This window comes from Nycticebus coucang, chromosome 21 (assembly GCF_027406575.1).
Source record: "Nycticebus coucang isolate mNycCou1 chromosome 21, mNycCou1.pri, whole genome shotgun sequence".
Taxonomy (NCBI): Eukaryota; Metazoa; Chordata; class Mammalia; order Primates; family Lorisidae; genus Nycticebus; species Nycticebus coucang.
In genome coordinates, this window is record NC_069800.1 from 19,178,819 (window position 1) to 19,204,317 (window position 25,499).

General features: G+C 43.3%; 1 protein-coding gene across 7 annotated transcripts in view; it reads left to right on the plus strand.

Moving 5' to 3' along the window:
- Positions 1 to 25,499, plus strand: part of KIF16B (kinesin family member 16B) — a 348,569-nt gene that overhangs the window by 147,806 nt on the left and 175,264 nt on the right. The window lies entirely within an intron of this gene.

Genomic DNA, 25,499 nt, shown 5'->3' on the forward strand with positions numbered 1-25,499 from the left:
TAGGGTGTTGGTGTATTGCCCCAGGCTGGAGGGCAGTGACGGCTCACAGTTCAAAGCAGCCCCAAACGTGTGGGCTCAAGTGATCCTCCTGCCTCAGCTTCCCAAGTAGCTGGAACTACAGTCACGCAACACCTCGCCTGGCTGAGTTTTCTGTAATTTATGGAGATGGAGTCTTGCTCTGTTGCCCAGGCTGGTCTTGAACTCCTGGCCTCCCAAAAGTGCTGGGATTACAGGACTGAACCATCATACCCTGCCTACTCTTCAATTATTAAACATTTTCTTCTTCATTCTTCCCAAGTTTCATGTATTTTCTTTCCCCCTCCTGTTGTCTAGTCATACCTTTGAATTCTTAGAATGTCTTATTGTAGTTTTCTAGCTTTGTGATTGTATTTTTCTTGCCAATTTTTTTCTGAGAAATAATTATTTTTTTCTAGTAATGCATATGAGTTTTAGTTGCTTTTTTGCTCACCTTCAAATTATTTGTGTTTTTGTGAATTTTCCACTAGCAGGAGGGTCCCGTGAGGGAGAAGACTTACAGCAGCCTTCCTGGTTTCTGCGCATCCGCAGCTTCCTCCCTTGCTTCTGGAACCTGCAGTCTCTTTGCTACGTGGCACGGACACCTTTGCCCTCTGCCTCTTGCCGTGCTCCCTGCTCTACCCGACTCCTTCTCAGACCTGCCCAGAGCAGTTCCCACTGAGCCTGGGTTCCTCCCCTCTGTGGATGAACATTTGCTAGTGTTCTCTGGTGTTACTGACGGTGCCTCTCACTCCCTGCCCTGTTCTTCCCTGCCACCTTCTCTCCCCTGCACACAGTCATCCTTTCCCGAGTCACTGATTCTGGTGGTGTGGGTGCCTTCCCGCTCACAGTGTTTGAAATTAACATCATCAGGGGTTGTAGTTACTGTTCTATTTTCTTTTCATGGCCTTTAGGAGGAGGAGCAAGAAGAATCCATCTGGGCAGTTCCCATACTCCTTGTAGAACCTGGATAGATCCCACATACTCCTTTTAAATTACATGAACATTGGGTGGCGCCGGCCCCATATACCGAGGGTGGAGGGTTCAAGCCCGGCCTCGGCTGAACTGCAACCAAAAAATAGCTGGACGTTGTGGCGGGTGCCTGTAGTCCCAGCTGCTCGGGAGGCTGAGGCAAGAGAATCGCTTAAGCCCAGGAGTTGGAGGTTGCTGTGAGCTGTGTGAGGCCACGGCACCCTACCGAGGGGGATAAGGTGAGACTCTGTCTCTCTAAAACAAAAAAAAAAAAAAAAAAAATTACATGAACATGAACTTAATTTAAAAATGTTGAATATTAAAATAAATGACACCAAGGCCTGAAAAAAAATTTTGGTCCCCAACCCAAATATTGAGAATGTTTAAAATGTATTGAGTATGTAATCTTCAGCAGAACTGGATACAGTGAGCATGAATACAAAGTATGTTTAATAATTACTTCCTCTTCCGACTTCTGTTTGCCAAGTCCACAACCTAGGGCTTAGTGAACTTGACTAAAATCTTCTGGGAAATAATGATTTTTTTTTTTTAACATGGTAGGAAGTAGTTCCATTTAATGAAAATGGCGTAGTAATCCAAAGAAACCTTCAAATTATTTGGGGCCATTTGTGGATTTATCAGGAATTACCATTAGTGAAAATTTAAATACTAAGAGAAGCGCGGTTGTATACACTTCATCAACTTCCCAAGTAGCCAGAGGAGCTGCACTTTCTCCCGTCTCTCATTATTCTATGAAATGTGCCTTTATGTCTCCCAAGTCTAGCGGCATCTACATTTGGTGCCGTAAATGTCTCCCATCAGAAGGCCAAATAAGGAAGCTACAATTATAGAGATGTTTTCCCTGGAGATGTCAGCCACACGTGAAGCTGGCTGACTGTTCTGTCTCAGTCTTTCTCATTTGTAATTTGCAGACAAGCTTTCCATGTGAATTTGGAAGGCAGCTTGCAGAAGCTGTGCTGACACGGGTTATTTTCTATATAATGTGGAAGAAACATTGATAGAGAAATTTTGACTGACCCAAAGCTGCTTGTGAATGTGCAGGAGGGACTCAGGGTGCTGCTGTCACCTGCACTGCACTCTGTTCATACCTCATATTACCTGTTAGTGAAAAACAAATCGTGGTCATCTGGGGGAAAAATAGCAAGCTAGAACCTGCCAGCAGCATCTTACTGTTGATCTCTTCAGAGAGTGGCACATGCAGTCATCAAAGTGTGGAACTCCTGACATCTAAACATGGACGTGAAATGTGACTGTTTCCGCTTGTTGTGTGCTTCCTCTCGCTGGACACGGTCATCCCCACGCCGTTTGTCCAGCTTCCTCTCGCTGGACACCGTCACCCCCACCCCGTTTGTCCAGCTTCCTCTCGCTGGACACGGTCACCCCCACGCCGTTTGTCCAGCTTCCTCTCCCTGGACACGGTCACCCCCACGCCATTTGTCCAGCTTCCTCTCGCTAGACACGGTCATCCCCACGCCGTTTGTCCAGCTTCCTCTCGCTGGACACCGTCACCCCCACCCCGTTTGTCCAGCTTCCTCTCGCTGGACACAGTCACCCCCACGCCGTTTGTCCAGCTTCCTCTCCCTGGACACGGTCACCCCCATGCCGTTTGTCCAGCTTCCTCTCGCTGGACACCGTCACCCCCACGCCGTTTGTCCAGCTTCCTCTCGCTGGACACCGTCACCCCCACGCCGTTTGTCCAGCTTCCTCTCGCTGGACACGGTCACCCCCACGCCGTTTGTCCAGCTTCCTCTCGCTGGACACCGTCACCCCCACGCCGTTTGTCCAGCTTCCTCTCGCTGGACACCGTCACCCCCACGCCGTTTGTCCAGCTTCCTCTCGCTGGACACCGTCACCCCCACGCCGTTTGTCCAGCTTCCTCTCGCTGGACACAGTCATCCCCACGTCGTTTGTTCAACATGTAGCATGTACTGGGCACTGTTAGGTGCTGGGGTTTCAAACCTGAATGGGAGACTGCTTTTTCTGGGAGACCTCACAGCGCAGGAAGGGAGACAGCATGTAATCACAACCGACAGGGAGAACAGTGACAGAGTGCTCCTAACGAGGGGAGCCTGAGCAGAGGGCTGAGTCTGCTGGGCAGATGGGACAGGCTGCGTGTCTGTGAATGCGGCCGGGGTTTTCATGCTCTCCTGGGCTCTCCTGCTCGCCTTTGTCTACAAAGCTTTTTCTGTGGAACTTTGCCAGCCCTAAGCCCTGCCTGGCATTTTAAACTGCAGGCATTTGGTAGGTCTTTGGGTTCTGTGTGCAAATATTTAATGGTTAATATTGGGGCTTTTTTGTAAAGTTCATTTCTGTCGTGGTGAGTCCAGTTCCGAGTTATATAAACACCACCTCTGAGCTGTGCGTGTAGCTGTTTGTGTGTCTTCCAGCTTCGTATGTATTTCCTTTGCAAAGATTTATAAAGCAGCAAGAGGTTAAAATAGTCTGGATTGTATTTAGAATTTTAAAACACGTACGTTTGCCCTTCCCGTGCCAGGGCCCAGCCTGTCCATAGTGTATCAGTTTGCGTAACTTGCTTTTCTGAAAGACAGAAATCTTTCCTTTCTCCCTCTACTTCTGTACATTTTCTTCTAGTGTTTCTGCTGTTCAGTCTCATGCAAAGTGTTTCTAGTTCTCACCTTCACCTTCCCTGGTGTCCTGGTCACAAGGGTCCTCAGTGGATGTTTGCAGATGCAAATCACGTCAGCTCCGTTCTGTTCTACCAGCTATTTTCCCAGTGACTTTCTTGCCCATCCGCCGTCCATTTTACTGTTGTTGCTATAATAAGGGGTTTTACATCCTGTGATTCATAATTTTGTTTAATCTACCTATTTTGACACTTACATTCCATTTTATAACCTTATTAGCAACAAGTATTGAGATCCGTTTTCACTTTGATGTGGTTTAAACACTTGCTTCCACTCGGTTAGACCTCCTCTTCCTCCCCCCTCCACCTCCACGCCTCCGTTCTTAAATTCTTTATATAGATTATCACTCAGTTGTCATCTCAGAGTGATTGGGAGTAATTGTTTTCAGGGCACATTCATGGACCTTCTTTTGGTGCCTTTGCTGCCTTCACAAAGGAAAAGCTCTTCAGGTGTAGAATTATTTTCTCTTGATCTACCCCCCCTCCCCCGCCCCTTCAAAAATAACGTTGTGGAAGTCCCTTTCTTCTGTTCTGGAGTTTGATGTTACTAAGGGAAATTATTCCATCAATATTTTGTTTTCTTTTGTAAACATTTTCTCTTTTTTTTTTGATAAAGTTTTTTAAAGTTCATTTTTAAAATTTAAAATATTCCTCCGGATTCTACTTCTGCCTACCTATCCTGAGAACCTTTTTCTTAGTCAGACGCTGCCTCTTTTCAGCTTATTTCTGTTGACTCTTTCATTGTAGCTCCTCTCTCATCTATTCTCTTTCTCTTTTTTGGTGTTCTCATTGTCTTTATTTTTAAATTTTCTTTTCTTTTCTTTATGTCTTACTCTGGGGCAGATTGTTGTGGGGTCACCATAGCTCACTACAATCTCAAACTCCTGTGTTTAAGTGATCCTCTTGCCTCAGCCTCTGGAGGAGCTGGGACTACAGGTGCTGGGCATGGTGCCACACGCCTGTGGTCCCAGCTACTCCTCTTTTCTGTTTTTAGTAGAGATGGGGTCTCACTCTTGCTCAGGCTGATCTTGAGCTCCTGAGCTGAAGCAGTGCTCCTGGAGGGCTAGGATTACAGGCATGAGCCATTGTGCCTGGCCCCGTTACCTTTAACTTAGAATTTAATAGAATTTAGTTCATGTTCTCCTACATTGTTTGACACTTTGCCATTGATGACTGTATCCCATATTTTCTGATTTTGTTCATTTGTTTATTTGGAGTGTATATTTTATTCTGTCTTCTTCCGATACAGGATTAATTCTGCAAAACACTCCATTTTGGGTACTTTGAATACACTGTTGTTCTTATTTTACTTTGCAAAACCTTTTTGCTGAGAGTCTCTGCTGTTGTTGGCTCTTGTGGCCTGCTGTTGCTTATTTAAATTGTGAGGTTGTTCGTGGTTTATCATCAGTGCTGAAGGATGTTCGTTGCTGTTTACTGTTGTTGCTTATTTGCTTTTTCCTGTATGAGGAGTGGCCTATCCAGGCTTAGGAGGATCCTCTTTGGTCCCTGCCACCATCTGCCTTCTTGCTGTCAGAAATCTTTGTCAGGTTACAAGCTGAAGCACTGTTGTAAGTGGCCTGTGCTTTGCTAAATTCTTGGTATGTTCAAGTCATTTTCTAGCTCAGCTCGTCTTTCGGAATGAAAAGGTTTATTCCCCTCATATTTTAATGAATATTTAAAGGGATATTCATTCACAAGATATAGAAGCATCTGCATTTTTTTTTTCTTGGCATGAATGCAGCATGAGAAACTCTCCCCTGGTAGGATGCTGCATGGGCAGCTCTCACTGTCTGCCCCTCCTGTTGCTTCCCTGAGAGCCAAGACACAGCGTGCAGTGGCCTGTTCCTTTATCCTCGCTGAAATGATGAATGAGTGAGAATTGATGGAGAAAGAGTGATATGGGTGGGGATGGTTGGGGTTTGGGTGATGAAGTAGTCTAGGGTGGCTGCTTCAGAAAGGAGGGTCTTCCTACGAAGAATTGGCAATGGAGGTATACAGAGGCATGCACAGAAATCTGTCTTTCCATCTGAGCAGCTGGTTTTTTTGGACAACTGCTCATAGTTTCAATGATAGAAATATCTCTCAGGGCCAGGTGCAGTGTCTTACACCTGTAATCCTAGCAGGTAATATATAATCCTGCAATCCTGGTGAAGGTGGGAGGATTCCTTGAGCTTAGGAGTTCAAGACCAGCTCAGTAAGAGCAAGCCTAAAAATAAAAAATAAAAATGTCAGGCATTGTGGCAAGTTCCTGTAGTCCCAGATGCTCGGGAGGCTGAGGCAAGAGGATTGCTTAAACCCAGGAGTTTGAGGATGCTATGAGCTAGGCTGATGCCAGGGCACTCTAGTTTGGGTCGACAGAATGAGACTCTTGTCTCAGAATGTGCATCTCAGGATCTGGCCTATATTACCAATATTTATAAATTCTACAGTATTTGTTAGTTTGCATTTCTTTCTGAGTTTCATTATCATTTTGAATGGAAATAAATGAAGGTGGAACAGCTATCATCATAAGCCACGACTTTTCTTAGAGCTTTTCACTCTGGTAGATGTTTTAAATAGATTTTTTTAGTGTAAGTTTCCACCACACCTTTTCTTTTTCTGGTGACACTGCAGGCCTCCTTCTGGGATTCCCAACACTGCCCCCTCCCCCGCTCTGATCTCAGCTCAGGAAGGTGATCAAAACATATTGTATTTTTTACATCAAAGTGGGACTCTAATTTGTGCTTATCTATACCTATCTGATTCTTCGATTATCTGATGTAAGGATAACGTTTTTTAGACCATAGTAAATCTTTTTAGAACAAGGGGAACATGAAATGAAATGATATTCTAAGTGAATCAGATCAGTTCCTAAAGTGATGTGTTAAGCTCTTTTCTTTTTTCCTGTTTAAAGTATGTTTTGTGATTTGAGGAATTTAAAAAAAATACTCAATTAAGTCCCAAGGGAGCATTCATTTTATGCTTAGTGCTTGCCCTATGCTCTGCCCTGGTAGGAAGTCCAAATTTTAAAAGACCAAGGAGTTCTTGTTCTGGAGTAATGGGGGAGTAGAGTTGGTGAATGTGGGAAGATTTAATCCGGTGCAAGTTTGATTATTTTTATTCCAAATTCAGATTTGCCTGCAAGTTTTTTATAGGGGCATTTACTGTGCAATCTGCAAAGTCTTCAGAAATCCACAGTTTTATCTACCAAGCGTGTCTATTGATGTTTAAGCCTAAATTAATACTACAACGAGTATTTAAATAGAACGTTCTCTTTTAATTAGATTATCATTTTCCCTGTTTAGCATTTAGAATCCATGAACATTTTAGGTAATTGAGGTCTGGCAGCTATAGTTTCATATACATTTAAAATAATTAAAGATAGAGTCTGTTTTAAGGAATTGTTTTGATTTTGTTGATTTCCGTTACCTAGCATTTCTATAGTTAATTGGGTTAATAAAGCACAAATTGACTGCATTATCAGGGCACGGAACAGATGAGAATGCAGACGTAAAATGTCACTGCAGGCAAGAGTTAATGGGACCAGGGCGGTGCAGGAGAGCAGGCCACCAGTTCACTTGCTGCCCGAGGGTGCGCAGTGACATTTAAAAAATGTCTGCTGAAGCTGGACACCCAGTTCATTAGATTAATTACAGTAAAAACCAACATAGATCTGGTGTTTTGATAACAACCACAGGGCTGTTGCAGTTGGAATCATCTAATGTTTGACATTGTTCTCATTAAGATCATGATGGAATTGCCTTTGTGGTTTCTAAACTTTCAAATTCACCTTTTAGCAACAAAGTGAACTTTTCAGCTTTCTCAATTGTTTTCTCCTTGGCTTAACTGACAAACAAAAGTAAATTTTGTTTTTATTAAAGGTAACAACCTCCTTTCCCTGCCCCTTCTCCCAGAGTCTCTATGGGGCCTTGGAGAAATCAAGGCAGCAACAGCAGCCTTTTCTACCGCCCAGGCGTCTATCTGGCAGAGTCCCATAGGAAGAGGGGGTCGTCCACTCCATCTATGGTCAAATGCAGAGTTTTTAAAAAAAAAAAAACTTTTTGGGGGGAGGGGGGAATTTTAATCCATAGCACCTGATTCTTCTGTAAAGCACAATAAGAATGAATGATTATAATAAAATGATGAAAAGGAAAAAAGAGATATACAAAAATATAAGCCACCATATTTTATTTGGTACAGTGCTCATAAAATTACTTACCAGATTGCTCTTAAGATTCTGAATGATTGCATTTAATTTCTGTACTTATTATAGAAAGGTAGCAAATAGTTTGTAGACCATACTCTGAGTCATACTACCTTGGACTTGATGTCCCCACACAAGCGCCCTGCGACTCTGGGAAGTGGAGCCTAACATGCCTTCTCCCGCTAAAGATGCTAACTTAGATAAAAACATGATAGGAGCTTGGAAGTTCATATTTCTAGAAAAGGGCTGTCAGGATCGCACCTAGTTGGGACATTTGAGAGTGGTTGGAATTCTAAGCCATTTGTGACTGTTTTGTTATTCAGATTGCTCTCTTAGAAGTATAATTAAATTTTTGTAATGTCCCTGGTGAGAATGACTTCATATTAAAAATACATATAAATATATATGGATGTAAATATATGTGCACAATAAGAATGAATGAATAAATGTGCACACACATATGGTGTATTTATTTCTGAGGCTACGAACCTCCCCTGGAAGCAGGTTTAGTATAGAACCTAGTTAATTTAGAAGCCCAGGTTTTTGCCTCGTTTCTGATGTATAAATACATGATGAATGCCTGTCCTTTCCTTCAAATGGCACTGAAAGTTTTGAGATATGGGCAGCATTTTTCATCCCAGCATTGTTGGCAATAACTAGTGATTAGACAGTTTGGGAGCAACTTAGATGTCCATGAATGATGGGCAGCTTAAATAAATCCGGACATATCCACAAGGCAGGCTTCTATGCAACTGTGTAAAACCAAAGGGAGACCTGTAGACACTGCCATGGCCTGAGCTCCAGAGGAACTGTAAGTGGAGATCCAGACACAGAGAGGAGAAGCAGGGCACAGAGTGGCATCTGAAAGGTCCTGTCATTTGTGTGCAGAAGGGGAGAGAGGTGTAAAATAATGTAAAGATTTTGTCTGTCTCTCTGGAAGGAGTTACAGGAGCTTCAGGGGAAAGGAAGCTGGCTGGCATGTGGGAGCGGGGGCCAGCGCTTTCACTGCCTACTTCTTTCTGCATTTTGAATTTTGTTTCATGTCATCTATCAGTGATTTAAAAATAAGTTAGTTGAAATTATACAATCTGTTGATCGTTTGAAAAGGGACGTGTGAGTCAGTAACATTGAACCTGCTTGTGGGCTTGTGTCTCAACCCAGACGAGGCTGGCTCGAAAAGGCTGGCTCCGTTTCAGGAGAGAAAACTGTATTTTTCTAAGAGGAGTTTGGCCCTGTGGAGAAATGATTATGTGTCACAATTACGAAGTTGCAAGTATGCGGCATTCTTTGAGCTCCTGTTTGGTGCTGGGCACTGTCCTAAAGGGCACCGAGGTTCTCTGTGCTATCATCCTACTTTTCACTAACACACATTCTGAGGTAAGTAATGTCCCCTCTTTACAAAAACTGAGATAGGACAAGGTTATGAACTCACCTAAGGTCACAGGTCATGAGTGGGAACCCAGGATTCAGTGCAGGAAGTGGGTGACGGAACCCCGCCTCTCCTGACCAGCCCGGCGTGGGCCGTCTGCAGTGGCCCGACTCCCGGCAGTTCCCAAGTGTAGAAACCACCCAGAAACCACCTCTGCTATTGTCCACGGAGAGCACAGCACCGCACTTACTCAGGCCTCACGTCCACATGGAGTCACTGGATGGGCCATATTGTCCTTGGTCAAAACAAACAACAAACGTATTAGAACAAAAGAGTTATTTAGACTGAGTTGATACCTCTTGTCTTACTAATGTGATTTGTCAGATCTTAATAAGAACCACAGTATTCACCAGTCAAGCAAACAACAGTGTGTGCCTGGCACCCTGGGTGCAGAGAGAAGTGGGCACAGTCTTGTCCTCAGATAACTCCCATGAAATTGACTTGATAGTGATCTTGGTAAATATTTCTAACTTGTTTTGCCAAGCACATTATGAAACAGAGCTTGGGAAGCCATTCTTTCTTTGGGTGGTAGTTGTATTTTCCAGTCTGTATAATCTTCTATTTACGTAATCTATTTACATGTAAGTTTATGCATAAAATGGATGAAAAGAACATGGTGTCCTGTACTGTTCTGTGGATGACACCCTTTGTTCAGTGTTGAAGTACAAGTTAAGGAATGCATAGGTAATGCTGCCTCCGTAAGTATTACAGGGTGTATCACTAAATTAAGAATGGAAGGAAGGAAGGAAGGAAAAGAAAGAGTTGAGAATATTTTTAGAACAGACATGATAAAAGTGAGAGCTTAATCTATTCCTGCAACTGAATATTCTTTCAGATAGTTTGCTTAACTGCAGCTGGATATCCATGTATATACGTTTTATTCATTGTTGGTAGAAAGTGGTAGAAAAATTTAGTTTATTAACTAGTTTTAGCTAACATTAATTCTATGAAACTTCAGGTTTTAAGTGTCTCAGAAGAAGAAAAAATACTAGTTTTAAATATAGTAAGTACTTTCAGAAGTAAATGACCTTTATTCATTTTTGTGGTACACAGAGTTCTAAGTCTGCCCCCAGATTCTTGTCTTCTTCCATGCACACTGCTGTATAAGCTCTCTCCTTGAGTGTGGCGAAACATGAAAGATGATGGGACATCACCCCATGATTAGGTAGCATTAGTAAGATCCTTCCATCATAAGTCCAGGTGCAGCGCCTCACACCTGAATCCTAGCACACTGGAAGGCAGAGCAAGAGCGAGGCCCTGCCTTTAACTCAAAATAGAAAAACTAGCTGGGCGTTGTGGTGGGTGTCTGTAGTCCCAGCTACTCAGGAGGCTGAGGCAGGAGGGTCACTTGAGCCCAGGAGTTTGAGGTTGCTGTGAGCTAGGCTGAGACCATGTCACTCTAAGTGACAGAGCGAGACTCTGTCTCAAAACAAACAAAGAAAAAGATGCTACCACAGTAAGTTGGAGTCTCCTGCTGGCTTTGAAGAAGTAAACTGCTGTGTTGGGAGGGCCAGTGTCTGAGACATCAGGGTGTCCTCTAGGAGCTGAAGGTGTCCCTAGCTGGCAAAAAAACAAACAAATTGACTTCAGGTCTACAACTGGAAGGAACTGACTTCTTTCTATAGCAACTTGAATGAGTTTGAAATAGGACCTTGATCCTCAGATGAGATTGCAGCTCTGCCCAACACATCACTGCAGCCTGAGTAATGGTTAACACAGTTAACCCATTATAAACCCATTAATAGACTCTTCACCCTAGAAACTGTAAGAAAACAAGTTTGTATTGTTATAAGCCACTACACTGGGGATAATTCATTATTCAATAACTGAAAAGTACTATAATTTTTAATTTATATGCACTTTAGTTTTTTACTTTTTATAAAATTGCACAGGGTGAATGAATTATCAATGAGACTTTAATTTATCAGTGGAAGGAATTACCTTCTTGACTATGCAGAACCCTTATTATCTAATTCTGTCATAAGTGAAGCATTTGCTATAACTTTCTATTATTTTCTTGGTTACAAAGTTTTTCCTTAAAGCAAAGAAACATGCTATTCATTTGGGATGGAAATTGTTCAGAAAATAGTCAACACACCCACGATTTTAAATTAGTGTAGCAACAGAACAAGTGACTTCATACTTACCATTCTGGGCTTGTTTTTAGTGTTGATATAAACACGGACAGAATTACTAGGGAGGAAGAGGGGACCTCGGCAGTGTTGGAAAATAGTCCAGCCTTTTGTGGTCATCTTTGGAGAATGACCTCTCCCGGCTTGGGTAGATGGGATGACTACTACAGGTGGTTCAGAAGTGAAGAGTGAGATTTTACTATAGTGTCAAGGCACCGTAACAGTTCCTTAATCACCCAGATTGTTATCATTATGAAACATAGATGAATTGTATGCCCTTTCTGTATGCAGGGATCTACCGAGGGCATGATCAGTACTAGTTTGTATTCTTGTGTTTGGCAGGCTGCTAGAAGCAGCAATGAACGTGGGTGGAGTGGTCTATGTGCCAAGTCTTACGCTGAGCACTCTTTCCACTTTTCCTCTGGACATCTGACCTATAAAGGTCCCATCATTACCCCTGTACCTACCTCCAGTCACCTTCATCTCTAGTGCTCACTGGTCATTTCTACTCAGTTGTGGGTCAAAAAGTAACATTATCAAAAGTTACATTATAACTTTTCATTGAAGTGCTGGTTCAGAACCAATGTGTGTAAAATCCTAAGTGTCTAATTTGAATCATATGTACAAGGCGAATACATTTTGTAACTAACATCCAGGTAAAGAAATAGATCATTCTAGCCCTAAAGCCCTCCTGGCCACTGTTTCACTCCTTAATGGTAATTATCCTGACTTCTGTCTGCTGAGGGTATTTTGAGTATTTTTCAACCCTAGAGGAGTGGAATCTCCTACTTTTTCCTCTTGACACTATGTTTGTGATACTCATCTGTGGTGTTTTCTGCAGGTGTTGTTCATTGATTGTCATTAATATACACTATTCCATTGTATGAATGAGCAGTGATTTACCCACCCTACTCTGAATGGGCAGTTGGGTAGGTTACGGGAGGTTTGGTTTGCTGCAATGAACATCTGTGAGCATGTCTTTCAGTGAACACATGTGTGCATAGCGCAGAGGTGGGCAGACGGCTGCTGTAAGGGACCAGGTAGTAAGCAGTTCCCTCTTGTCCTGTGTCACAGCCACTCAACTCTCTCTGTTGTACAGCTCCATGGTAGTGAAAAGTAGCCATAGACAATTTGTGAATGAATGAACATGGAATGCGTATGAAATTAAACTTTATTTATGGACATTGAAATTTAAATTTCATATAGCTTAAACGTCATGAGATAATATTTTTGTTTTGTTTTTAGGCCATCTAATAATGTAAAGATCATTAGAATTCTGAGCCATATAAAACAGGCAACCCGCCTTATTTGGCCTTCAACTCTAACCACAGGGCCCCGGGGTGAGCTGCTGGTCCCATGGTGTGGGTATTATCTAACTAGACACTGCTCAACAGTTTTCCAAAGTGATTGTATCCAGCTTATGATGTATAAATGTTTTAACAAAGGAAGGATGTGGGTTTAGTGCTTGAATTTGTGATGATTTAGGGAAGAGTTTGCTTCCTTTTTGGTTGTGAGAAGTTAAATGTTCAGGTAAGTGGCTTGGATTCCTCCTTTCAGCAAAAGTAACTGATGTATGTGATTGGAAAGTGTTGCATGCACACCTTGTATTTGGTTTACTGCCTTACTATTAGTGAACCAGGTCCCCAAACACTGTTGATCTTTTGTCTTGAGTTTTGTATTTCCTTGACAAGTTCTATAACCGTAGCTACATATTCTTTACTTATAGAAGCTTTCTCATGTAATTTCTCTTTTTGAAATGGATTTTGTTTCTTGTTTTAATCAACTATTGGGACATGTGCAGTCAACATTCAAAATTATATTTGGGCTTTGGAATGTGCTTCTTTGATTTACTGCAGTTTATTTTGTTGCAGGTATATTAATAATGATCCAAAGTGTAATGTATCATGGGGATACTTACGTGTAATATTGTTAATCATAAGGATATTTATACAACCAAGATAAGTGTTTCTGTCAGGCCAGTTTAATGGGAGGAGGAGCTGGTCATTCGGATCCTTTGGGGTTGGTGTTCACATGAAGTATCGTGTTACGATGTAAACAGCATGAACTCTCAAAGGGACAGAATTTGAAGGGCAGATGGTTTTGCAAAGTATTAACTCTGGGTTCACAGAGGACAGTTCATTCAGTCATCTGTCAAGTGCCTGGGTGGGACTTTCCCTCTGTGCGGGGACTTCCTTCCTTTTCCCTGAGTTTGCTGCATGGGCAGGGCAGAAACCCCTTCTCTGCTGGTATGTGCTCTTGACAAACTATCACTGCTCATGGTGTAGCAGCAGCTTGAACAACTTGATTCCTTAAATTAATATGGCTTTAGTGATTGGAGTGCCTGTTTGGTTATTAGAGGAAGGGAGGGAGTTATGTTCTCTTTACGCCACAAAAAGTAGATTTTAGTACTGGTTGAGCAACTCTAATCTGAAACCCCAAATCCAAAATGCTCCAATGAGCATTTCCTTTGCATGTCATGGTGGTGCTCAAAATGTTTGGTGTGCGGGAGCATTTCAGATTTCAGATCTTGTATTAGGGATGCTCAGCTTGTACTAGCTGGGGGAAGCCGGGACCCCCTTGGTCAGGGGCTGGCCTTTGCTTGCTGTGCTTCACCACGGGGAGGGTAGGCCTTTCAGAAGGGAACTGGGAGGAGCGGGAAGTTGGCCCCTTTCCTTTTCTTCCTCCCTCTTGCTCTTCATCCCCTTCTTCCTTTTTCCTAAATTCTTTTCTGAGAATGACACTGGCTCAAGTGTCTGAAAATCAAAGCCTTGGCACCAGGTCCAGGAGTTAATGCCAGCCTCCTTTCTCCTGTTAAAGAAGACTTCTTTTGCTACTTTTTCTCCCCTATCTCCTTGAGTAACTCTAATCTGAAAATCCATTTCAAAAAGAGAAATTACATTTGAAAGCTTTTATAAGTGAAGGAAAAATGATAAAAAGGAGCTTGCAAAAAGATAAACTAGAGAATCTTTGCTTTAATGTATATTTCCTGTATAATTAAAAGAACTAGGAGTCCAGATGTGTGTGATGTCATAGAATCATGCCAAGGCATCATTAGAAGTTGCATGGGATTTAAAAAAGTTTTTTTTTCAAGGTGTGACTTGACATGTAAAATTGTATGTATTTGTCATGTACAGCATGATGTTTTGAAGTATCTGTACCATGTAGAAAGGTTAAATTTTGTTAATTAACAGCACTTTACCTTGCTTAGTTATTTTCTGGTAAGAACGCTTAACATCCCCTCTCAGCACTTCTCAAGAATACAGTATATCCTCATTAACTAAAGTCACCCCACTGTAGGATAGCTGTCTTGGATTTTTTTCCTCTTCTATCACTGTCAATTTGTATTCTTCAGCCAGCATCTCCCAACCACTCCACCCTGCCCAGCTTCTGCACCCACTTCCAGACTGTGAACATGCAGTCTGTGATATTCACACAAGGACAGTCAGCTGACGACACGTTTCTCAGAAGGTGACCCTGTCATTAAGCAACACACGGCTGTATGTCTGTAGATATTTTTGTGTAATACAGATATATCTTTACAAAGGATACAGAAACAGACCAAGATCAAAGGTAGGGATAGATATAGATCATATATTGGAGTCGTCTGCTTCACTAACTCTATCCCTCTACCCCCAATGTAGGCTAGCATCTGACAGGTAAGGATCACAGAAGAAGGGAACTGTCAAAGGAGGGACTCAGGTCACAGCACTTGCCCTGTCGAGCGCTCTCAGAGTGTACCAGCAGGATAGAGGTATTCATCGTTTGAAAGGTACAGAAAGTTATGACACAACCTGGAAGCTTAAAAGATACCAGTGCCTGAGCCCTGCCAGTGAGATGCTCCTTCAGAGAGGACAGGTGTGGATACAGGCCTGGTACTTTCTGAAGGCTCTTTGGGTGATCCATTGGTTTAGCAGGCGAAACAGGCAATGTGTGGATACAAAGTCATGGTCTGTGTTTGACCGAGATCTGTGTGACGAGACCAGATAGCCGTGGTCTTTGCTGAGGAAGGGGGCACAGTCGACCCAAGGAGGTTCTAAATGATTCCTGGGGGAGGAGAAAGGTGGGCAAGTTTGGGAACCTGAGGGCTGAGCAGAGACTGGGAGGTAGAGATGGGCCTGCAGGGCTTCTGTGGGTAGGATGAGAGCCAAGCGTGAGGCCGGTGGCAGGTTGATACTTTCTGGGTTTCAGTACCCCATTCAATGGAACCTTATCACTCACTGTCTCGCCTTGAGTAAGGAGTTTTTACTATCTAGAAAATGCCCTTGTAGAACCTTCCAGAGTGCCCGCGTGGATGTTTTGGTTTTCCATTTAGGTCAGACATACTAAAGTACTTGTGATCACGAGATCCCCCTCTACTTAAAAAGTCTAGTTAAATATTAATGTGAGGAAATTTGCTCTTGCATATTTTCACATGTAATTTCTTTAATTGGTATTATGCATTTTGCATAATTTAAAAACTGACATCTGGATGATTTGCTCAGCCAGCAGAGAGGACTGTTTCATCAGAAAGAGCCACACGGCATCGTCTCTGAGCTGCATGCCAATGGTAGCTGCTTGGCATTTGGATAAAGAATGATGTTTCTGCAGTGGGAAATGTAGTGGAAAATGAACTACCCCAAGAGTTTCTGCTCATTAAAAGGGCAATGTTAATTATATTTACTGTTTAGGGGCTGACTGCCAGGAGTGCCAGGACATTTAGGTTTGTTAGTACTGTGGAGTAGATGGCAGCCAGACCTTTCCCTTCCTAGTTTTACCCTGGTGAGTCCTGGGACTATCCACCATCTGCTCTAAATATGGTGGTTTGACCAGAGGTACTGTGATATGGATTGTTTCAAAGTCAAGGGAAAAGCAGTGTTTTTGCATTTTTAGTTTATTTTAGTGATATAATAGATGCCATTGTGACATCAGCTTTGCGTTAGTATATAGAGGGTTTCTTTGACACACCTATTAAATTATTTGTGATGATAGTCTGTTTCAGTCAAATCTTAACATGCTAACTAGGTTCCCTTATTAGCTTTTGGCTTTTTCTGGTTATAGTAATTACTGTTCTGAGGTTCAACAGCTGATTTTGCCTGTTCATAAAAAGGAACTGATAAGAGAGTCTTGACCCTGGCTGCTGTTTGGTTTTTTTTGTGTGTGTGTGTGTGGTTTTTGGCCGGGGCCGGGTTTGAACCCGCCACCTCTGGCATATGGGACCGGCGCCCTACTCCTTGAGCCACAGGCACCACCCAAGTATTTTTTTTTTTTTTTTTCCCATTCCAATCTCTCCTTCCCTGAGCTTGGTTTGTTGGCTTGGACCCATTGTTTGATGTCTGCAGGGGCAGATAGGCAGTGAACTAATGCTTGAAAAATTTTGATTTCCTCAAGCACTTTGAAGATAGTAAGCCAGGTAGAGTGATGGTGTGTGCTGGGTATCGAGAGAGGTCACTTGTGTAGGAGGGAAGCTCCATCTGAGCGAGGACCTTGTTGGTCCCATTCACTTGTATCTCTGGTCCCTGCGAGAATGCACAGAGGGTGAAGCAAGACCGGAAGGACAGAGACCAGGGCAGAGTTCCCCCAGCAGACAGATGGCCCATGGAGGGGCCCTCAGTGGGAGAGAGGAGGAGCAGAAGGACACCCAGACCGGCCCGAGTTCCCCCGGCAGACAGACGGCCCATGGAGGGGCCCTCAGTGGATGGAGTTTGGGGAGACGAGGTCAGAGAGGGCTCAGGGGCCAGGTTGAGTGAGATGTGGGACAAACCCTTGTATCTTTTTTGGGTAATTGATTGACATTTTTAAAAGGTATCTGTGGCTGACATGTGGAGGATAGAAACCAACTAGGGAGTGTCAGAGCCTCCAGGCGGGGTGCACAGGTGGCTGGGGTCGGCAGTAGCAGCAGGCACAGAAAGTCGTGGCTCATTCAGACTGTGTCATGCTGGTAGAGCTAATGGGATGTGACGGTCTGGCTGTGCGGTTTGAGGCTAAGAGAGGGAGCAAAGGCAAAGGGGACTTCTGGGCTGACCCACTTGCTTTTTCCTCAGTTTTTCAACCTGTGGATTCTGAAACCGTGCATCCCCCCAGCCTCCCCTGGGCCTGCTCCTGCCTGGGGCCTCGTTCTGTGAGAGGCTGGTCTCCGATAGATTTCCGGTCCTTGACTTTCACAGACTGTTCTTCCCTTTCTCTTTTTAGCTCTGTTTTTAAATCGGATTATGATTCAAAGAGCGTAATTAATAGAGCCCTCCCAAGAAGGGTTACATCTTGCCCATCAGGTCTGCAGGGACATAGGAAGCGTTCCTGGCCGACAGGGGTCTGCAGGGACATAGGAAGCGTTCCTGGCCGACAGGGGTTTGCAGGGACATAGGAAGCGTTCCTGGCCAACAAGCACTGTTTTAAATCTCTTCATCAGTCTCTGGGAACTCAGTGAGGAGCATGAAGGAGATCCTTAAGTCTTTGTGTCACAGCGTGGGCAGGCTGCATAGACAAAGTGGGAGGAAGACAGGATGGCGTCTAGGCAGGTGACAGAGCTTTATTGACTTCCTGCTAATTTTGGTGACGTTTCCTCTCTCTGTTAGGTGGCCATGAATCTTTCTGTGTGAAAAAGAATATACAGTGGTCCCCCGATCTGAGGGGATACATTCTAAGACCTTCAATGGATGCCTGAAATCTCAGATGGTGCTAAACCCTGTACACACGTGCATACGTAGGGCAATGCTGAATACTCCCTGTATGAATTAGGCACAGTAAGGGATCAACAACAATGACGGATAATAGAATAGAGCAATTATAAGAATAAGCTGTAATAAGTTATACGACAGGGGTCTTTTTCTCTTAGTCTGAATATTGTATTCTACTGTACTCATCTGCGCATGGACCACGGCAGACCTCTGGCACCTGAGACCACGGGAGCACAGCTGACCTCTGGCATCTGAGACCACGCCTACTGAGGCTGCAGGTGGGAGGGACAGCTGTACAAGGAGCAATGGCTTCTGGGTGAATGGACGCCAGCTGGTGGCTTACTGTCAGGATTTCAGGGCTAATTGGTTTGTGTTGTCAGTGACTTTTAGCATTTTTATATTATTTTAAAAAAACATGTAAGTTACTAGACAACACTTCTTCAGTCAAATTGGTGAGTGATTTTTAACACGTGAACAGTATTCGCTTTCTGAGCTGCCTGGAAAGTGTTATGGGAAATGTCGGGATTTTTTTTTCCCCTAGCAATAAAAATCCTTTGGCATTTATCAGGTTTTCTTGCAATTCTCTAATGTCCGTATTTCTCATAAAGAGCAGTAAAACAGTTGAGGAGAGTGTCTTTTTTTGAGGTCAGTCGGCCTGAATTGTTTGTCACGCAGCCCTTTCTCCCCTGCCGCGTCTCTGAGCTGGGCCTTCCTTGCTGGTCTCTCCTTCCCTTCCCCTGTGTTCCCCTCATCCTACACATCTTTGCCAGATTCATCTTCTGAAGCACCAGTCAGTTCCTATTTTCAAAATTCCTGATGTCCTCCTGTCTCTCTATCAAATCGTGACCCAATCTGCCTGAATTTCCAGACCAGTTTTCCAGTTTTTATTGGCTAAACTGGAGGTCCAGTGGCTTCTTGTGTATTTGGTTGGCCCTCCATATCTGTAGGTTCCATATCTGCAAATTGAAAATTTAGAAAAAAATTCCCAAAAAAGGTTACATTGTTGCTGACACACACTATGTAGATTAGGCCTGTGCTGGTTGTTTGTGTACTGAACACATATGGACTTTTTTCTTGTCATTGGTCCCTAAACAATACAGTATAACAACTATTTACATGGCATTTACATCATGTTAGGTGTTACCAATAATCTGAAGAAGATTTAAAGTAAATGGGTATATGTATGTGGGTTGTGTGCAAATACTTTGTCATTTTCTTTCAGAGACTTGGTATCCAGAAGGGTCCTGGAACCAGTGCCCTGAAGGTTTCAAGGGAAGGTCTTCCGCCCCTGTTTTCAGCCTCCATCTTTGTGAAAGGCATCCCCTAAACCGGGGAGCACCCTTGTTTTCTTTTCCTTTTTTTTTTTTTGTAGCCTTTTGAAATCCTGTTCTTGACTTCCATGTTAAAGAGGCAATTGGAGATGACATCACAGATTTCAAAGAAATGAAATAATAATAAAAAGCAAAACAAACATAGAAGCCTGCAGCAGCAATACTGCCGTGTAATTGCTAAGAGGAAAGGTGTGAGGACAGGCCGTGAGCTGGCTGCCGAGGGACGGGATGATGGCGGAGAGGATTCTGAAAACCCTCCTCAATACCATCAAGTCTGGGGAGGAACAAATTGATTTTACTGTTCTTATTGAGGAGTAATAGCAGTGGCTGATGGAGGGAACTGGGATGAAGCCAAGAGCTTGCTCTCATGGAGGCGAAGGGCTGGTGAAACAAGGAGAAGCTTGAGGGCATCTACCCCCTCCTTCCTTGTGGGCAGGAAGAGGGGGCCCAGTGAGAGGCCAGAGCCCATGAACTCCAACAAAGCCTTTACTGTGCCTCCTGGCCCTTGCTATCATTCTGTCTGTCCAGAGAAAAGCGAATAGCATGCAGGGGACTCAGTCTGCTGACTGGAAAGGTTGTACACGCGCCAGGACAAGTGTCCAGGAGTAGCTCGTCCTGTGTTAGGGCATATGGAATTTCTAGGCAGACACATGTAAGCGTGCACGGATGCACGGGAGAAGAAGGACAGTTACACATGCAGCCGTAGCTGAGGGTGGCTGTCGAGATGGGCAGGCAGACAGAAAAGGAATATGGCATGCCAGAGACAGTCCCAAACATAGGAGGAAGTTCCTTGCAATTGTTTCTTTCATTTTGTTAACAAATTAATGAGAGAAATATGAATTCAGTAAATAAAGTAGATGATGATGAAAAGTAGAATGAGATGAAAAAGGGAGATCACAAACTAAAGAAAGACTGTGAGACACCCCATTCCCACCAGCCTGTCCAGCTGCAGAAATTAAGTACATTTTATCAAGAGTCAACTCTACAAAATTCCACTAGTTAGTGAAGTATGTAAGTAGCAATGCTTCGTAGTAAGCATAAATTTTCACAAAAAGATTCTGACATTTAATTCTTGACTGTTCAAGAAAAAAAATGGCACATAAAAATCACTCCTGTAGTACCCAGTAATCAGCACTTGTTGGTGACTGCAGTACCCGGTGCCTGGTCACCTAACACACTCAGATTTTAATTTACATGGGGCAGACACATGTCTAAAGTTCTCCCATTTTTTTTTCTAGGCAAGATCTAGGTCCTAGGTAGGCTTCCCAAGACAGAAAAAATATATATGTTTTTTGTTGTTTATAAGTTTTTATATCCTCAAAGAACTCAAATTAGACTTCCTATTTGATATTGTAATCCCATTACTAGGCATCTACCCAGAAGAAAAGAATCATTTTATCATAAGGACATTTGCACTATGTTGTTTATCAAAGCTCCATTTACGATCACTGAGATGTGGAAACAACCTAAATGCCCATCAACCAGGAAATGATTAACAAACTGTGGTGTATGTATACCACGGAATACTATCCAGCCATTAAAAAGATGGAGACTTTACATCTTTTGTATTAACCTAGATGGAGTTGAAACACATTCTTCTTAGTAAAGTATCACAAGAATGGAAAAGCAAATATCCAGTGTTCTCAATAATAATATGAAGCCAGTAGATGATGTAATACATGCCCATATAAGAGAAAAACTCAATTCAATTCATGTTGAGGAGGAGGGGAGGGAGTTGGTAGCTCCCACTTAGTGGACACAACGGCACACCTTTTGGGTGCGGGACACAACTACTAGGGGGGACTCTATCTAACATATGCAAATATTATAACTTAGTTGTTTGTACCCTTGCATTAACCTGAAATTAAATTAAAAAAAAAAAAAGGTTGTTGAGCTTTGTAAGGCACAGTGCTGGATAGTCACTAAGGGACTATCTAAGATGTAGATTCCCTGCTAAGTCTATTTGGTGGTTATAGATGGGACACCTCCAGGGAGCCAGTCCTCCCGCGGTACCTGGATCTGGACAGCCTTGTCCACAAATCACTGCAGTCATCAGAATGTTGCACAAGTGATTCTATGACAGTCATGGCACTGGACGTATGTTTTAAATTCAGAGGTATTTTACCTCAATAGGTGTGTGGAGGCTGAAGAGAAGACATATTGAGCATATTATTTGCAAATGTAGTGAATGGTGATGTTTAAAATAAGCTGATAGTATTTTGACACTTTCAGTAAATCTGTAGTTTACCTTTCATCCCAATGAGTTTGGTTCCAAAAGCTTTATTTCGGTGAAACTGTGTGTCCCCATGTGTGTTTGGCCCCCTCCTTGGTTGGGGACCCTGAGGTTGGGGGACAGTGGCCAGCTCTGCCATGTTAAGATTCTATCTTATCCAAAAGGTGTTTCATAAATTATGCATAACAGTAGATACCACTCAATAAATATTTTATATGTGATAGATATTTTTGTCTGAAATTACTTTTTCACTTAAGCAATGATTTAAACCCTCGTTTCCAATTTTATGAGGTGACACTTTTATAATATCGTGCAGTTGAATGCAGCTTGAATGTCATGGAGCTTTAGGGCAGCATTAATCATAAATTCATCTATCCCTTCCAGTCGTGGAAAACTTTCTCTTAATTAAGATTTTACGTGTCTAAAAGTATGTGTATGTCGTGTGTGTGTGTGTGTATGTGTACATGTGTACATGCTGGAGATGGGTGGGAAGTAAGGTTTTTGACCTATTGCTCTCCAAAGTTATGAATTTTCAGTGCTTTCAAAGTCTGTAAGAATTATTTCAAGAAAGAACAAAAGTGTTTTTCAATGTTTAATAAAAAAAAAGTATATTAAACTAAGCTGGGATGTAGTCCAAAGCAATTTCTCTGGTTTGAGTGGGAGCTATTAAAGTTTAAAATATTACTTTTGCGGGGGTGGTTATTGTACACTTTTGTGCAGAAAGAAAATGTATGTGCCTCTGGACTTAGGAGAACCGTCCCTCTCCTTTTCCCGTGGTCCTAGAGGCCTGGGACAGTTAATTGCCCCTGGCTGCTTACCTGTGTCATCGATGCTGTCACAGTTCACAGCTCCCGCTCCTTCCCTGAGAATGTTGTTTTATGAAATGGAGCTGTGTGGTTAAATTCTCCCCTGTAATATATATCTTCTTTGTTTTTTTTTAAATCATGTACTTACCATTTCAGCTTGAATTCCATGGGCAGGAGAAATGTGAATTCTGCTGTGGTTGGGGTGGGAGGAGTTGGGTTGGTTTATGTACAGTGCTCATTTAGGGAAGCTTTGCTCAGGCCGTACTGAAGTCTCTAACCCTGGAGGCTGAGATTCTGAGCAGGGGAATGGGAGCCTAGTTGATAAGGGGAGTAATGGAAGAACAGTGATAGGCTTCGTTTCCTTTTCTTGAATCTAAGTTATGCATTGGTCATTTTCTCTGTAATCTGCTTAATGGTTGTTAAATTAAATTGCTTTCTTTCAAGTGGTAATTTTTATGTCTTTTTCTTAAGCCATTCTTTTTTGCCACTTCATTCTGTCACTCTCTTGCACATCTCTAGGTACTCGGGTATATATTTGAGACTTAAATGGCTGCAGAGAAGGCCTGGGCAACCTATCTCCCTCCTCTGCCCTGTCCCAGAACCTTCTAGGACCTCTCTTATCTGCAAGGTCTGAGATTTGCTTTGATAGTTTTACACTAGGCTGGAGAAGTTCTGAGTCCATCACCTAGAGAACTGGAGACTCTGTAGGTTGTTTTAATATCTAAATGACAGAAAATACATTTATTCCTTCCGGGAATGTAAGCAGTAGCGACTGTGTTTGGGGACAGATGTATCTTGATCACTGCATCTGATGATAGGAGTAGGGCTGGGAGCATCTCCAGCCAGAGCTCCAGTTGGCAGCTTGGAACGCGCCCTTCTGTTGGTCCCATCACTCCTGCAGTCACAGAGTACATGTCATGTTCTTAGACAAGACTCAGTCTGAACTCAGCACTGCCCAACCTCACGCTTGAAGTTTTTGCCTTCCGTCTTCTGGCATTTGCCAGCTCCATTTTAGACTTTCCTAGAAGCCTGACTTTTGGGCCACATGGGCCTGATTTAAGACATATGTGGGCATCTTCCCTCAGGGGCTGCCACTGACCCTCCTTTCGAGGTCCCTCAGAGCTCCAAGTATCTACCCCTTTATTCATTCTTTTGACAGATGTCGAGGAGCTAGCGCGTGGCAGACATGCAGTTAGGTGCTGGATGACATTCTGTTCAGGGTATAGCTGACATGTCACGTATCAAGTGGTGATCATTGCCAAGGAGAGAAACAAATCAGCCTGAGGAAAGCTAGGGATTCCCATTTTGTATGAGCTGACAGGGACAGTGGCTTTGAGTGGATACCTGAGAGAAGGCAGGGCCAAGGTGTGTTCTGTATTCAGGGAGATGCTTCTTAACTGGGGCCAATTTTGTCCCCCGGGGGTATTTGTGTCTGGAGACACTTTTGGTTGTGGCAGCCTTGGGGGAGGGGCAGTGTACTCGAGTCTGGTGGGTGGGAGCACCCCACAGTGCGGATGAGGAAGGGTCTGGTCCAGCATGTCAGCAGTGCTGAGAGCAGGAATCTGCCCCAGGGGACGAGGAGGAATAGCAGTGACAGAAGAAATGGCAGTGAGTACAGCCATGAGATGGGCCGGGGCAGGCCGGCAAGTTGGAGGGACATGGAGGACCCTGGAAGGAGAGAGTGGGAGGTGGGCAAGGGGTGAGATCGTGTAGATCTTGGTAGAACATGACAGTCTCTGGCTTTGTCTTAGTGACATGGAAGCCTTTGAAAGATCTGACAGAGGAGTAAACTGCCCTGATATCCCTCTGGCTGCTGAGTTGGCTATTCACCCAGGGACATGAGTGGGTTACTGTAGGGGCCTGGATAATTGCAGTAACCCCAGTGCAGAATGATGTGGTTTGGGCAGGGGACATTTGACATAACCAGATTCTGGGCATACTTTGCGGGTGCAGTAACACTAAATATTTGAGTTAAGAGAAAAAAAGGAGGGATGTTCAGCCATGGTTTTTGATCCAGGCACTTGTAAGAAAGGTTGACATTTACTGGGATAGGAGAACTACAGGTTTTAGGAGGCGGGGGAATCAAGGGTTTTTTGTTTGTTAGTTTATTTTTGAGACAGAGTCTCACTGTGTAGCCTTTGGTAGAGTGCTGTGGCATCATAGCTCACAGCAACCTCAAACTCTTGGGTTCAAGCAATTCTCTAGCCTCAGCTTCTCAAGTAGCTGGGATTACAGGAACCCACCACAATACCTATTTTTAGAGGCGAGGTCTTGCTCTGGCTGAGGTTGGTCTCGATCCTGTGAGCTCAGGCAGTCCACCCACCTCGGCCTCCCAGAGTGCTAGGATTATAGTCGTGGGTTTTTTTCTTTTTTAATGTATTAAATTTGAGCTGCCTGTTTGATAATCCACAGTGATATACCAAGATGAGTGGTATATATGCTTGGGTATAAAATTTAAGGGAGAGGTCTAATTTAAATTTGAGAGTCCTTAACGTATAGATGGCAGGTAAGTCCAAACACAGAGGAGACCGTCTCCAGGGGTCCTCAAACTACAGCCCGCGGGCCACATGAGGCCATGTGATTGTATTTGTTCCCGTTTTGTTTTTTTACTTCAAAATAAGATATGTGCAGTGTGCATAGGAATTTGTTCATAGTTTTTTTTTTAAAAACTATAGTCCGGCCCTCCCACGGTCTGAGGGACAGTGAACTGGCCCCCTGTTTAAAAAGTTTGAGGGTGTGTCACACTTTATGGGGGCAAGACATGATTGCAAGAGGGACGTTACCTAACAAATGCAATCAGTGTAACCTGGCTTATTGTACCCTCAATGAATCCCCAACAATAAAAAAAAAAAAAAGAAAAAGCAACAGCTAGCAGTTGTAGAGAAAGTAAATATGCAGAGGTGTGTTGTGCAGTTAATTAATAAAAAATGTTATGTTTCAAAAAAAAGAAAAAAAAGTTTGAGGACCTGAATTCTAGGCAGTGAGTGTAGGTAGAAAGGAGTCCTGAGGACAACAGCCTTCATAGAAGGGGTTCAAGAGAGAGTGAGTGGGAGAAGTAGAGACCTACTAGTATATGGAAC